Below are 15,236 nucleotides of genomic sequence, written 5' to 3'. Positions count from 1 at the left end.
TTCGGAAAAGAAAATCATTGTGTATATTATATCCTTTTTCTCAGCCATACTAATTTCCTAATATGTTTTAGGAGTTGGCATATAAGTTTCTCCATAATAGGGTAAAACAGAACTGGCTGGCGTTTCAAAGCCTGTTTGTGGAAAAACTGAGAGTAAACACACTTCTTTTTTCTTTTTTCTTTTTTTTTTTTTAAACTCAGATCACCATCTACTGCAAGTTGTATTTGAATTGACAAATTCCAGGTTTGATTCCTAGAAGGCACTAAATGTGTTAACTCCTGCCATTAGCCCATTGCCCTCCAAGTCAGCCACATCTATTGGCAAATAGTCTTGGGTACAGGCGAAGATATTCAGGAGGGTGGTACTTGATGCTTTCTCAGCTGAAAAGTGCCAGGCAGTGACTTAGTCTATGTCGATTAACAAGGTTTGTCTTGTTGCCAGTGCTCATTTTTATTACCCACACTTTCCTTTTGGGAATACTCTAAATAAATGGAATCAGTGCTTCTGCCTAATGTGTGTGGCAGTGAGGATTTGAGATTTTTTTTTCAGCATCATAAAGATCTGAAAGGGACTAACACTTTTTTAAAGACAAGATTTCATGACATTGTTCTCAAAGACAGTGAACATGAAGTCAAAAGCCTTCTACATAGGTTATACAATCAGCTACTTACAAAGTACGTGAATTGAATTCCTTTTTACCATTTGTCGTTTCCCCTATTTTTATGAGTGTAGCTGATACTTGCTGTTGGAGGTCCACTGTTACATTCTTAGATGTTTCATTAACACAAATAAGTCATACTTACTTTAAGGAAAACAAAAAATCCCTCCTCTTAGCTTTAATTTCTTAAATTAACTCTTCACAATAACTGCTGTTGACTTGGGTGTTCATTGATAAGTACATGTATGAAGTTGTTTTTCTGATGTAATAAAAGTGTTAATTCGTTTTCCGTGTCTGCTCTTGACAGACATGGCCTTTTAGCTCCGCTGGTGCAGGCTAACCCCTCTGTGCTGGGGAAGGCACGTAGCTCCCTGCTTGGGGAAAAAAAACAGTGGAGCAGGTAATGGGGAGAGGAGGGCAATTTAGAAAAGGGAAGTAGAAGCTCTTGTGTCAAAAACAGGGTGTGGTATGAAACTTCAGGTTTGGTTTTGGGGTTTGTTTTTTTTTTACACTTAGTTTCCACACAATGGAGTGGGGAAATATTTTGTGCTCAGGAAGTGCCTGGAATTTCAGTTGGAAATTTCAGGTACAATATTTTTATATTTCATGCCATGCAAGCAGAAATAGTATGTGTGTTGCTCCCCTGGTGAACCAAATATTAGTAAAAATATACTTATATTCTTTTGAAATCATTATTTACTACACTGAATATGCTTATTTATTTCAAAGTGTTTTCTTTCCATGCCTGATCAAAATCAAAACGTTCCCTGGAGAAATTTAGCATTACCTGCCAGCTTGTGCCTCCCCCGTGGTGGCCCACCAGGTTGTGGGGCTGGTGGCATGCATGACCTGTGCTGGGGCTGGCCCAGGGCTGCTGTGTTCGCCTGCCGCAGGGCTGCCCACCTCCGTCTGCTGGTGACGGGGCTCAACCACAGGGAATTTTGTTTGCTGAACTGGAAAGAAACTGGCTTTTTCCAATAGGAAAATAATGCATGGAATCTTTCTCCACCTACTTGTAAAATCAGTTTTGTGGGTTTCTGGATGGATGGTGAAAGCTTTCTGTGCAATATCGGGGTGCTGACTTTGAGTGCTACAAATAAGATGCTCATGCTTAGATCATAATTTGATTTTTGATGTAACTGGAGTTGATATATTGATGTATTGATGGGAAACCAGTGGAGGGATTCCCTCAAACTTGAAAGAAATTCCTATTTATGGTTTATTCCTGGTGTTTACTTTGATCATTTGTATTTGACCATAGTTTACTTTTGTCAAGCATACTTGTTCTGGGATTAAGGCCAGGACAGAAATTCAAGGAAATTAAGATACCGGCATAAACCAGCCCTTTCTGCTTTCCTCCAACATTTGGTGATTTAATTAAAGAGACTGGCAGAATCTCAGACCACTATACTCCATTAAAGAAAGCACAAGCTTCAGTACAGGAATTTCACCATGTCTCCAGGGCACCTTTTACTGGCTTCAGATCTCCTGGCTTCAGATCTCCTAACAACTCTTTCTGTCCTACATTTCCTTTTTTTAATAGTAATGATGACAATAATCTCACTTTGTCAGAATTAGTCTTAGCATCATTTTGAAGGCCTTTAAATCTTCCCTGTCGAATTTGGTAAAGATCCTCATTTGCCGTTTTCTTTCTACTCTAGGTGAAGGTTCCCTAAGGAATGTGAAAAATCCTCCACATCTCTACCCTTACAAAGTGGAAAGGGTCGGCACCCTCTCTGCTGGTTGTGTGGAGCCTTTTTGTCTGTATCAGGGTAGATGGCAAACATTTTCAAGGCACCTTTTTCAAGAAGACTGTGAAACAAAAAAAAGTCTAAGCTCCTGTCACACCTTCTAGTGTCTAACTGGCTCCAAAATCCTGGCTGGAGCCTGGCAGTTTCCCCAAGGATTTACCTCCAAGCTCTCCCTTTCGCAGGCGCATCTGGGGGAGTAACATGCCCAGCAGCCATGTGTAATCAGCCAATTTTTATCTCTTTACAGGGTTTTCAAGTGTTATTGTATAGCTCAATATTTCAGATATTTAGAAATATTTTGTATGTATTTTGTGTGTATGAGTATCTTCAAACAATGTTATGTAGTGTAATTATTTAGTGGTAATTAGGATTATTTTGTATAGGGTTTTTTGTCCTCTTCTGAATTATCACCTAACTGCACTGTCCCACGCTTCTATACTGATAGTATAGAAATCTCCAGCTTGGTAAATAAGTGCTAGGCTTTCTGTCATGCAGTACAATCCTCTGATACCCCAATTCAGGGAATGGTTTTCTCTCTGCATAGAATTTGCAGTTTCTGAAACGGATGGTTTCTTTCACACACGGCTGGGCAGGCAATTTATGTGCTGATCACCATAGAAACCTGCAGATACATCACTTGGTCAAACCGTTTCCATGTTGTATCAGCGAGCTGGCATTGGAAAGTGCAAATAAGGGGCGTGAGAGAGGATTGGTGAAAACGTTGCCTTTTTTCTTTATTTTTACCAATGCTAATCTTTATTCTAAGCTGCCCATATTCCTTTTTTACCTCAAACTCAGGCTCTTTCCTTAGTAATCTTTTTTGTCAAGTTGCACCAGCTTTTCTGAGAGGTTGCTGCTGTGTCTGCTGTCTGCCTGGGATGAGGCTTTTATTGTAAACCTCCTTCAAGCCACATAGCGGTTTGGTCTTTCTCAGGTCCGTTCAGACCTCCAGGGCAGCGGGGTCTTTCCCAGCACCTTGAAGTGTCCTAGATCCACCAGCTCCTCTCCTGTGTGGTGGGGCTGGTGAATTTTTATAGCTTATCTTATTCATGAATTGGCTGCATAGGATTGCAGGTCATTTTGTTACTGAACAGTAATTTTTTTTTAATGTCATGCTGTTGACAGTTAAAACAATGAATGATTCTCGGGAATATTGAAAAAGGGGCTGATTTTCTTAAAAAATGAAAAGGCAAGGAAAGGCTGATTTACACTTGCATGGAGTGGATAAATAGTCAAAGTGTTTGCGATTACAGCTGGCCTGAAAATTAACACTGAGAATTTTTTAATTGCAGCTGACCTTGGATGCTCTCTGCTTCCCACGGCAGCAGGAGTTGTGTTAAATTCGAGATGTGAGCGTGACTGTTCGAGACAGGAGGAGGCTGACAGCAATAAAATGCTGCTTCTGTAGGAAAACAACAGAAAGGTACAAGAGCGAGGAGAAGGAGGTTTGGTCTAGAGTACAGAAATACCAAAAGATGAGGCAGTCCTCCAGCAGTTTTTAATCAGGCACGCGCAAAACTAACAACCAAACAAAAAAGATGAGGAGAGACTGTGATTCTGCCAGGTTCCTGGGCTGAACCACAGCATGGCCCAGGATATCAGATTTACACCAGCTCAGGATCTTGCCTTCCCGGACAGACTAAAGTCAGGTTTGGGGCCACAAAGATTTCACTTCACTTTTAGGCATCCTGGTATTCAAAGTACTGACCTCAGTGCAGGGCTGCTGAAGCTGTGGTCCTCTCCCAGGGTGAGCAGCAAGCTTCTGCAGTCCCAACCTTTCTTAGTTCTTTGCCTTTTGGGCACCTGTTTGTCATAATCGTCACTCCTCTTTTTGACGCTTTCCCCCTAATTATAAAGGTGATGAACTGCTTGGAGCTAACTATAATCTCTTGAAAAAAGTGTAGAGAAAGGAAATGATAGTTTACCAGAAAATGGTGATTGCTTATGTAAATGGGTAAGTACAGAGTGAGGGCAGTGTGCCCGGTAAGAGAGGATGGGTGGAGGTGAGAGAATCCAATTATAACGTATTATGGGTATTTCAGAGGGCTTAATAATTCACTTTTCTTTGCGTAATATTGCCAATCATGTTCAACTGTAAAAACTGGAATCACTTTTCATACAGCATTTCAAATGATTGGGACCAATTTAGTCTCTTTTATGATTACCACAGTGTGGTGTGAAAGGAGGATTCCTAATCTGGCTACTGGGATTCACGTTTCATTCAAAACCAAAAACCTGCGCAGCTGATGGGAGCAGTTTACGTGTGGGAATAACTGGAATGTTTTGCAAATACTAGATCTAATGGACACTTTTAGCATAACCACAGAAGACCTGGTGTAAGAAAGGTTCTTCTTTTAACTTGTCTTATGAATGCAGGGGTGAAAAAAAGGACCAAAGCTGTTCCGCAATCTAAGCCAAATATACTGAGCAGTTTGCATGGGTTGGGGGAGGACACAGGGGAAAAGATCAAAAGCATTTTGTTTCATATTTTCAAAACCAAGTTTCATCTAGGAAGTGCTAAAAATATTTTGCTTTAAGACATCTTATTTCAATTTAAAAATGGATCAAAATTAAATGTGAAGGTGCTAGAACAAAAATCAAAATACTTCTTATTTTTATTTAAAGCACCATTATTTTTTTTTTATTGGCTGAGCAACCTTAGATTGGAACTGTTTCTCCTTCTGTGTAGTTTGAATTGTTATGGGGTTTTTTGGGTTTAGCTACCAGTAGAGAAGGTGGTTTCTTCCAACACAATGTTGTGATCATTTTAGGATATCTGAGTCCTTTCCCATAAATTCAATAATAACAAAGTTTTTAATGATTTTTTTTTTTCTGGTTTGCGTATTGTTTTTCCCTCCTTGTTCACTAAATGACAATCCAGACTTTAAGTTTGATGTCACTTGTCAGATGCTGTCATTCAGAACTGGGTGTGTGAGTACTTCGATCTCATTTCCACAATAAGATTTATTTCCACAGTGAGGGAAGAGTAGTTTTCCTTTCTGTGCATTTGATTTTTAGAGATGTATATGCATGGGGTCTGAATGTTTGACATTATGATCACTTTTTCATCTATCAAAGACAAAGTCAAAATTAAAATCATGCTTAATGCATCTTATCAAACCCATGTTTTCTTGGTTTTGAGATGAACTACTGCAATATAGTATTTTTTTTAGTTGACCATGCTCTGATTTTGGAACTAACTTGAGTTGGTATACGTATTGGGTTTGTGTGGCAATGTTTTGGTAGCGGGGGGGCTATGGGGGTGGCTTCTGTGAGAAGCTGCTAGAAGCTTCTCCTGTGTCCAACAGAGCCCATGCCAGCTGGCTCCAAGACAGACCCGCCACTGGCCAAGGCCGAGCCCGTCAGTGACAGTGGTAGCACCTCTGGGAGAACGTATTTAAGAAGGGGAAAAAAAACTTGCTCAATTGCAGCAATGTGAGAATATGTGAGAGAAACAACCCTGCAGACCCCCAGGTCAGTGCAGAAGGAGGGGGGGAGATGCTCCAGGTGCTGGAGCAGAGATTCCCCTGCAGCCCGTGGTGAAGACCACGGTGAGGCAGGCTGTCCCACTGCAGCCCAGGGAGGTCCACGGGGGAGCAGATCTCCACCTGCAGCCCGGGGAGGACCCCACGCCAGAGCAGGGGGATGCCTGAAGGAGGCTGTGACCCTGTGGGAAGCCCGCGCTGGAGCAGGCTCCTGGCAGGACTTGTGGCCCCGTGGAGAGAGGAGCCCACGTTGGAGCAGGTTTTCTGGCAGGACTTGTGACCCCACGGGGGACCCATGCTGGAGCAGGCTGTGCCTGAAGGACTGCAGCCCACAGGAGGGATCCACACTGGAGCAGTTTGGGAAGAACTGCAGCCCATGGGAAGGACCCACATTGGAGAAGTGTGTGTAGGACTGTCTCCCATGGGAGGGACCCCACGCTGGAGCAGGGGAAGACTGTGAGGAGTCCTGCCCCTGAAGAGGATGAAGTGACAGAGACAATGTGTGATGAACTGATCGTAACCCCCATTCCCCATCCCCCTTTGCTGCTGGCGGCGGGGTGGGGGGTGGGTAGAGAATTTGGGAGTAAAGCTGTGCCTGGGAAGCAGGGAGGGGTGAGGGGAAGGTGTTTTTAAGATTTGGTTTTGTTTCTCATTACCCTACTCTGGTTTGATTGGCAATAAATTAAACTAATTTTCCCCAAGTCAAATCTGTTTTGCCTGTGACAGTAATTAGTGAGTGATCTCTCCCTGTCCTTATCTTGACCCATGAGCCTTTTGTCATATTTTCTCTCCCCTGCCCAGCTGAGGAGGGGAGTGATAGAGTTGCTTTGGTGGGCACCCGGTATCCAGCCAGGGTCAAGCCCCCATACTATAACAGGGGCCTGCTGTGGGGCCATTTAAGTCACATAGTGATTTTCCTCAGCATGAGGCATGAATATGATTTATTATTTCTGCTGGTGACAGTCTGTCTTTGATAGAAAACAGGAAGGAGTTTGATTTTATAGAAGACATTTACTGTGTGGATGAAGGTTTGCATATTATGAATGTTTACAGGTTCTTTGTTCAGATTGCATCCATACAATATATACTATATTCTGGTGACTTGGCAGTCACCTAGGAGCTACACATAATAAATTAGAAATTGCTGCTTTATACGCATAACTAGATATATACACACTCTCTCTATTGAGAGTGCTATGCAGCAGAAATTTGATTTACATGCAGCTCCTATCAGATGGTGCTAGGTGATCAAGGCTATGGTAACTAACCAATTCAAAAAGACCAATCTAGCATTTTTTGTCTCACTAGGTTTTGCATTTGGATTTTTATCAGAAGTGCCATATTTCTAAAAGTTTTCTTTGCTACTTGTTTCATGGTGTTCCTTTTCTGTTGCTTAACTTATTTTAGGCAGAACACCCTCAACCTAAAGCTGGAAGGTCATATTCTGAGCTAATCTGAATGTGCCTGGTACGTAAGCAGACGTATACTGGTTTATGGCTGTGGTCTGACTCCTAAGAGACAGACTGGTTTCTGGTCTAATACTGTTGAAGTTGGGTTAAGGTTTTGCTTAAGTTTACTCTAAAAATAATGTGATGTAGCTGCAGTTCTGTTATGTTTGCTTATAGGAAAGATGAGGCAGCCATGGCATTTTCTGGGAATGCTGCGAAGGCGTGCATCACCACGGTAATTTGTTCCAAAACAGGACACTCCCATTAATTTATTTCACATGTCTTACAAATTGTGAATGATCAGAATATTGCAAGATAAGTGGTTTTGTCATCATCAGCCCTCTCCTCCTTTTCTTTTTTATTTTTATTTGACTTAAAGCCTAAAATTTTAGACTTGGGTTTAGGATTCGATATGTAAATCCCAGTCTTTCAGCAATGAGGAGAGACAGCTGTTAATGTCTTCCAGAGAGCAGTATAAAATTGTTTTCAATGTTTTTAATCAGACTGGCAGATTACTAAGCTTGAATTATTTAAGACAATACTCACTTAAGAATACAGGACACAGTAGAAATGCAAGCTGCATGTGCTGAAATGGCTGATGAGCTTTTGATTTTAAAGTACAACTTTTGTCAGGGATCCTGTCATGGTCTTTGAGTCCTCTAGTGCTTATATTGGTTTTTACACTGGTGCTTGACCATTTTTTTTCTCTTCAGGAGAACCAGAAAGTACATCACCAAATGTGACAGTAGGAAATGGAGAAGGGCTTCTCTGATGCCCTGATACCTCCTTGTCCATTGGCACCCATGCAGAGCGAAGGAAGAGGCAATGTTACTCCCTTGTCTGTCCTTGATTTGCAGCTCCCTATGCTCCAGCTCCTGCTGCAGATAACTTACCAGCAACAGGGACACGTTTGGAGAGGAGAGTCAGACCATCTTATGTATTTCTGCAGACTAGCAGCAACTTGGAAGCAGAGCCTAATTTTAGTGCTGGGCCTCCCACTCGGTGGCATCTCTGGACAAAGCATCTGCTGCAACGTTTTCTCTTTTTCCTGGAATGTATGTCACAGGCAGTTACAAATTTTTACCCCTTCCTGTCTCTCTATTTCACAAGCTTTTAGCCATGATATCTTTTTCCCTTTTAAAAATTCAGGTAGACAGCAACTGTCTGCAATTCTCTGAACTTGAGCTTGTTGGGGAATTTGGCACTTTTGAACAGTATCAGCTCTACTTTCTTGGAGATTGTCGAACTTAACCTTCGTAAAACTTAACCAGGAGGACTGCCATATGGTGGGCTTTGCAGTGTGAGAGTTTCACCAAGTTCTGTGTGCTGCCAGCTGTCCAGAGCAACGTTTGGGCTGACAGATGGGCAAGGACCAAAGGCAGCTCTTCTTCTAAAAGCAGTTCCTGCAACTGAAATACCTGTTGCATCCTTCCACACGCAACGACCAAGTGCGTGGTGGTGGAGTGCCTTCCTAGCGGGGCTGATGCAGGTGTAGAACAGACAGGGAGCTTGAGAATGTAAAAAGGAGACGTATGCCGCTTCTATCTGTGCAGATACCAGTGTGACTGACAACTGGCGTGAGGCTAAAAAGACATGAGAAACTCAAGGATGTGAAATTGAAGTAAAATATTGTTATTCCCTCTAACAAAAAAGATGATGTGAGTAGACTCTGGTTTTGATAAAACTCGGAATAATTCCTGCGGTCCTCTGAGCAGTTCATCTGCCAATGGAAGACTTGTGTCTTGGGTAGGAACAGAGAAAACATCCTCTAGTTTTCAGTTATTGGAAGGCCTTAGGCTTCCTAACATAGTAGCTTCTGTACATGTTTCCCACAGTTTCATCCTATTGGCTGTAGAAATAATTTCCCATTAAAATTGTTTGTGAAGCATTGCAGAAAATTCTTCACACCACTCCTCTGCAGGGATCAGCGCAGCGGCACTGGGTCTGCCTGTGAACGTAATAGTGCAGAAAAGACTTTCTGCTTAGCTGGATCACTGAATGTGCTGCGGGACGTCTTACTCCTAGGTCAGTCCCAGAAGAAGTTACAGTGTATGCTGCCTCTAGTGCAAATAAATCTTAAATGGTTGATGACGGTTAGGCAGTTCCTAAGTGGCCATCAATGTCAGAAAATGAAGTGACGTTGGGCTGTTGCATCCTATTGCTGCTGCACGTCCCCCTGGCGAGCTGCCCAGCACCATGTGCTAGCCGCTGCTGCTGGCCAAGGGCAGGCGTCTGGTGGCACCAGGGGAGCCAGCCATGTCTTGTGTCCCCAATCCTCCCCCAGCTCTGCCTTTCCAGAAGGATGTCACAGCATTGGCTGCATGATGCAGAGCCAGGACGAGGGCAAGCTGGCAGCAAAGCATCACTCCTCATAATTTACTGATACGCCGCTGGCATGGTTCATACTGTTTCAGCTGCTAGTTAGGCTGGACCAGGGTAAATGGGGAAAAAAAAAGCTGGCTTGCGTTACCTTCCTCTCTGACTGCTTCAGATATTCAAGTGGCGTTGCTGTTGTTCTGGCTGATTGTGTCTTTGTCAGTGTCTGTCAGATGTTGGGAGTTTGGAGTATACCTAAATGTGGCAACTCCAAGAGATTTGTTTTTTGGATTATGTAGCAAATCAGCCTTGAAAAAAAAAAGCTGTTATAGGAAAAAGATGTGACTTTTCAGTCTGCCTCTAAATACTAATAGCAGTGGAGCAAATAGCCAAGAAAAATATACCCTCATAGCTTGTTTACTTTTGCCTGTAATACTCCTGCTGAGCTAAAGAATTTCAAATCGGTCTTTATAGACCTGAATCGGTCTCATCAGGGATTTGAATAAAAATAGATCCTAAATGATACCATTGTAAAGCAAAGAGAAATTTTAAAGAGTGGGAATGAAAACGTTGCCAATTTGCTCTGCATGCAGAACCTCTTGTTTCCTTTGCTGCCAACAGCCCCAGTGGGTTAAAGAGCATCAAGCTGTATTTAATGATTCAATTCAGTCTCATGGCCTAGAACTGTGTACTCTGCCATACAATGCAGCTGGAGGGGTTTTTTGTTGTGTGGGGGTTGTTTTAGGGTAGGGGTTTTTTTTTTATTACTGGCAGAAAGAACAAACACTTTCTAGCCACTTTGTGTAAATGCTGCTCTGCTTAGCAGGGTGCGAAGGAAGGTGGCTGTGAATAAAGGCCCCTGACAAGTCAGTCCTATTTGAACTGGGTCTGTCAATAGGAAATACCCAAACATGATAGCTTACCCAGCACATGGAGAAATGGCTCCTGGGGATGGTTTGCATCTTGTAATTTGAAAAAATGCGACAGTGATCAAGATTCTTTCTTCATAGTTACTGTTAACTATGTTGAAGAAGTTTGTTTGCTTGAGGTAATGCTGTGCAGGGGGTTTGTTGCTGCCTTTTTGTTTATCTTTGTAATAGAACAAATAGTTAAAAGAGTACAAAGTTAAAAGTGTGGATCTGGGTTCTTTTCAGGGAACCCCCCCTGGCTTCAGGGGGACCAGATGTTGTCCTAAGATCTATCATTTGCCATGTCAGCTTTACTGTTTCAAGCTTTCAATATGTTGTAACATTCAGACAGCAGTTTTGTGGTTTCAGAGGTTGGTTATTCTTTGCAAATAACTAACTAAATAAATAATGGGCTTCAAGGGTCCAAACAAGATTTGTGTAAATCTGGGCCTCTTTCACTTCCTTAAGGTCAAGGTAAAGACCAGAATTAGATAAATGTTATGAAAAGGAGAAACCTGGGTAGTTTTCCCACCATGTGTTGTCTCACGTTTTGACTTCTACCCAAGGTAGCTTTTCAGAGATTCTGTGAAATGGTTGTTATATGAGAAACTCTAAATTTAGTTGCAGAATGCTTGTTTCAGCTTTCTCGGTGCTGAGTGAGCTGCCCTTGCCTGGGGTGTGTGACTTGGCTGGGGAGTGCAGGAAGGAAGGGTGGATCTGCTGGAGGTTTCCTGTCTTGCCGCGAGTACTGATGCACACTGCTGTTCTTGCGCTTCGCTTGCTGCTACAGCAGTGTCAGAAATGGGGCCCTGAGATCAAGGCAAGAACGATGGTTTCGTGTCACGTTAAGCGCATTGCCATCAGTAAAGAGCAAGGCTTCTATTTTCCAGAAGAAGAGCTGCTTTCTCAAAACAGGAGTGATGGAAAGGAGACCACTGAAAGTTTACTTTGGCTTCCCTTCTAATTTATTGCTAAAAGCACAATGAATGAACAACCTGTCTGACTGGACTCTGTCGGATTTCCCTCTCTCCTGCTGTAGGACTGCTGTCTACTGATTGTTTTGCCTGGCTGATGCTCTGCATCCAGCATAGCCTATGTTTGTAGGGTCTGGGCTTACATGTGTTATTTTCAGGTTTACATGTGTGTTATGAGTTGCTGCATGGAACAAAGTGCAGAGGCAACCATAGAAGTACCAGAGAAGCATTTTATGCATGTCCAGTGTTAAAGGTTATCCTTACAACTTTACCGTCTGCAAATAGTCAGAAAGGTCTTGCTTAAACACAGCTAAAGTTCAAGCTGGCCAGCTGCCCCAAATGCGCTCGGTGCTGCTTATAGAGATGTGCTGGGGAGGTGTAGCTATGTCCCCGCAGCTATTGAGTGTGCACCTAGTACTCTTGAGCCCAGATGGGCTAGAAGGATAGGCAGGGTCACATAAAGCGATAGCAGTTGCCCACAGGGAGAGAGGATATGCACCCTCTGCACCAGGATTCCTGCCAGTTACACTGTGCTACTGACTTCTTACCAGTGACTGCATCAGAGAGTTCAGCTTCCTATACTGCTTTTAACTTTTGTTATTGAATTCATACACAGCTGAGGTAATTGCGCTGGCACAGCATCTGGATAAATAAGGTCTGTATCACATCTGTAATGTCAACTGTTGAGTTAAAGCAGCCTTTTGATTGCCCTAGTATACTCTGGGTCTAAACGACTACTCACTGTTGAATATACAGAAAGAAGTGATGCATTGCTGCAATTTTCTGATCACTGTCTTGTTCTTTACTCTCCTGCCTTCCTCCAGCTCTGCCCATTTTTTCTGTTTCATCAGCTGTAGCAAGGGAGAGTGCAGTAGGGCTCCGGGCATCAGGCTTACACCTCCTGTAGATCCTGCCTGGACACATGCTGCCAGTGTCAGAGGGGCAGAGGTGGCTGCACCACATTGATGAGCCTCGTCCCCGATGACTGGACATGTTCACACATTGAATTCCTCCTTTTCAAGAAAAACATTTAAGTGTTGTCTCAGTGGAGTTCCTTACCTTGCTGCTGCAAGCTCTGTCGCTCCTGTCAGCAGCTGCATTAGGAGCAACTGTAGACTTTTTAATCCTGTTTGTAATATGCGTAGTCAGTGCAGGAAGGGTATTTTGCCTGAGTTGCATGGTGTCTGCTAGGTCACTGAGGTGTGCACTGAGCATGTCACTGGCTTGAAAATGTGGCTGGATTGAATGTCCAGGGACCTTGTGTTTTAAGTATGTATACATTGCGTTTATTGTATGCACTATAAATATATTTTTTTCCTATATAAATATATAAAAGTGCACTAAATGTACTGCATATGTTCTCAAAGAAAGACCATTGTTTGCATGAAATGGGTTGTTCTGGTAGCAAATAGGATTGTTGATTTTAAAGATTGTATTATTCATGGGGGGGTTCTTTTGTGGGAGTGAGAGACTGAGGCTGGTTTGGGAATATTTCCATGTCTGTTTTTCTAAGTTAATTTGTATATATGCAGGCAAAGGGGAATTCTGTTAACTTTGTGTGCTTTTTTTTTGGTTTGCCCGATAAAATCTGGCTGTTGTCAGACTTAGTTACGTAGTGCTGCTTTTGTGAACTACATGAAACTGGCTTTCTATCATCTGAAAACTTACCTCTGGCTGACAACAAGTTCTGGTGAAGGACATATGCTCATAGAAGTGAGAAAGTGAGCTGCCATGAGCAAAACTTAATGTTAGGGGCAGTACTTACTGGTGTGCGACTGGTATCTGAACAATGAATGAACCATGTAGGAGCATCTGGTTACCACTGTCAGCAACTGAAGAAATAGCCTCGTCATGTGTTCCTTCTTTTCTTTTCTTGAAGGAATGAGGTGGAAAAATGCAGTTGCTATTCAGACAAATATGTATTATGTTACTATAACCGTAGCGTTCAGCATTTACTCTTTAGTATGGAATACAAAATCCCCTAAATCCACTCAAAGCAGAGAAATGCAGAGATCGCATGTGATAAATGTTTGAAGTTCACACTATATTGCATCAAACGTGGCTTACTCTTGCACTGGTATCAATCTTGGGTATGCAACAGCCATATTCAGCTGGATGAATTTCATACAGATGAAATTGCAGTAAAATATCTGACTTGGACACATGAGTCAGCAGTGATTCACCCTGACACAATGTGCTGAGGAGGAAGTTGGGTTAAATAGGGGTGAAGAAGGGCAAAAATCACTGTAAGGCTAATGCTGAGCTGTAAATTTGTCAGACTGAATGACGATTTTATTTCCCAATTTTGGATTCTTTATGCTACCTTTCAGGGATGCCTCTGAATTCATGCTTCGAATGGATTTGCACAAATGTCTTTAGGTCGCCTGAGAAGAAAAAGTAGTTAGGTGCGTAAATATGGGATTCAGTATTGGAAGGGATTGTGGCTCAGCCTGTGAATTGGTAAGGGCTAGAGAGCAGTTTCTGGTCTGAGGGATGCAGGTACTGATGTCCAGCTCTAGACAGATTTGAAAGTGTGACCAGATACTCGGTAGGCTGCACAGCGGTGTGCTCTGCCGCTTGCTTTCCTTTGGGGGTGTCTGCATGGTAATGCAGATCTGCTCCAGGTTTAGCTGCTCGGGTGAACCCGGCACCTTCTCTGCCCTGGTGCTGCACAGTTCCTGGAGGCAAGCACCTTCTGTCATCTCCCAGCTGAGCTGCTTTTATGAGTACTCCTCATCTCCCCATCAAAGCACAGCTCCGCGGTGGCAGTGAGCACGGCCACAGGGTCTCGTGGGGGGCGAAGGGCAGTACCGTATTCTCCGGACAGCTATTTGCAGGCTGCAGGAGTGCATGTCCATCCTGATGGAGAAACCCGCCTGCAGAGCTTAGCAATGATGGATTATTGTTAAGGAAAGTGAGAGCTACACCCTGTAGGGATAAAGTACTTGTATACCTCTGTAGCTGCACTTACTGAAAACTTGCATCTGTGGAGCTATTAGGGTTAAAAAAAAGAATGATGTTACAAAATCAGTGAGATGGTTGCTTTTCTTGCAGTTGCACAGTGAGGGTCTTCTAGAACAGCTGAACCGGGACAATCAGTTTTCTGGCGGTTAGTGTTTCTGACTGATGCCGCTTTGATAAAATGATTCTCATTTGGTTTAAATGCTGACTTGTCTTTACTCCCCACATCAAATCACTGAAATCATATGAGAATCACATGCCGGAGCTGCAGAGGAAGACCACATCACTGTTAATTTGCATGACCTTTAAAGCTGCCTTTGAATTCTGTCTGCGGACGGTCGCGTCTTGCAGCCGCTGGAGCCCCGCTCTCCTCCTCACTGTTCCGACTCTCTTTAACCCAGTAAAACTGCACAACAGTCTTGAAAGTCCATTTGCTTAACTCAACTTGAAAAGAGTTACCAGCAGGTTAGTTCCTAAATGGGAGCAGACTAAATCTGGCACCCAGGACAGGGAGTGGGGAGCTGGCGGGTGGGAGTGATGGGGAGAGGTGCTATGGCCGGGAATTTTCACCCCGTGAGCCCAGCAGGAGCAGATCAGCTTTCCGACTCGAAGTATTTTCAAAGGCCATAGGTGTTATCAAATAGAGGAAAACACCGAGACAGATGAGCTTTCCATTCAACATCATTATCTTCCTGGTGTAATCTGGCCCTGAGGGTTTTGGGCTTCTCACTGGGT

The sequence above is a fragment of the Haliaeetus albicilla genome, chromosome 9 (genome assembly GCF_947461875.1).
Source record: "Haliaeetus albicilla chromosome 9, bHalAlb1.1, whole genome shotgun sequence".
NCBI lineage: Eukaryota > Metazoa > Chordata > Aves > Accipitriformes > Accipitridae > Haliaeetus > Haliaeetus albicilla.
Note: the sequence above shows the minus strand (reverse complement) of the source record.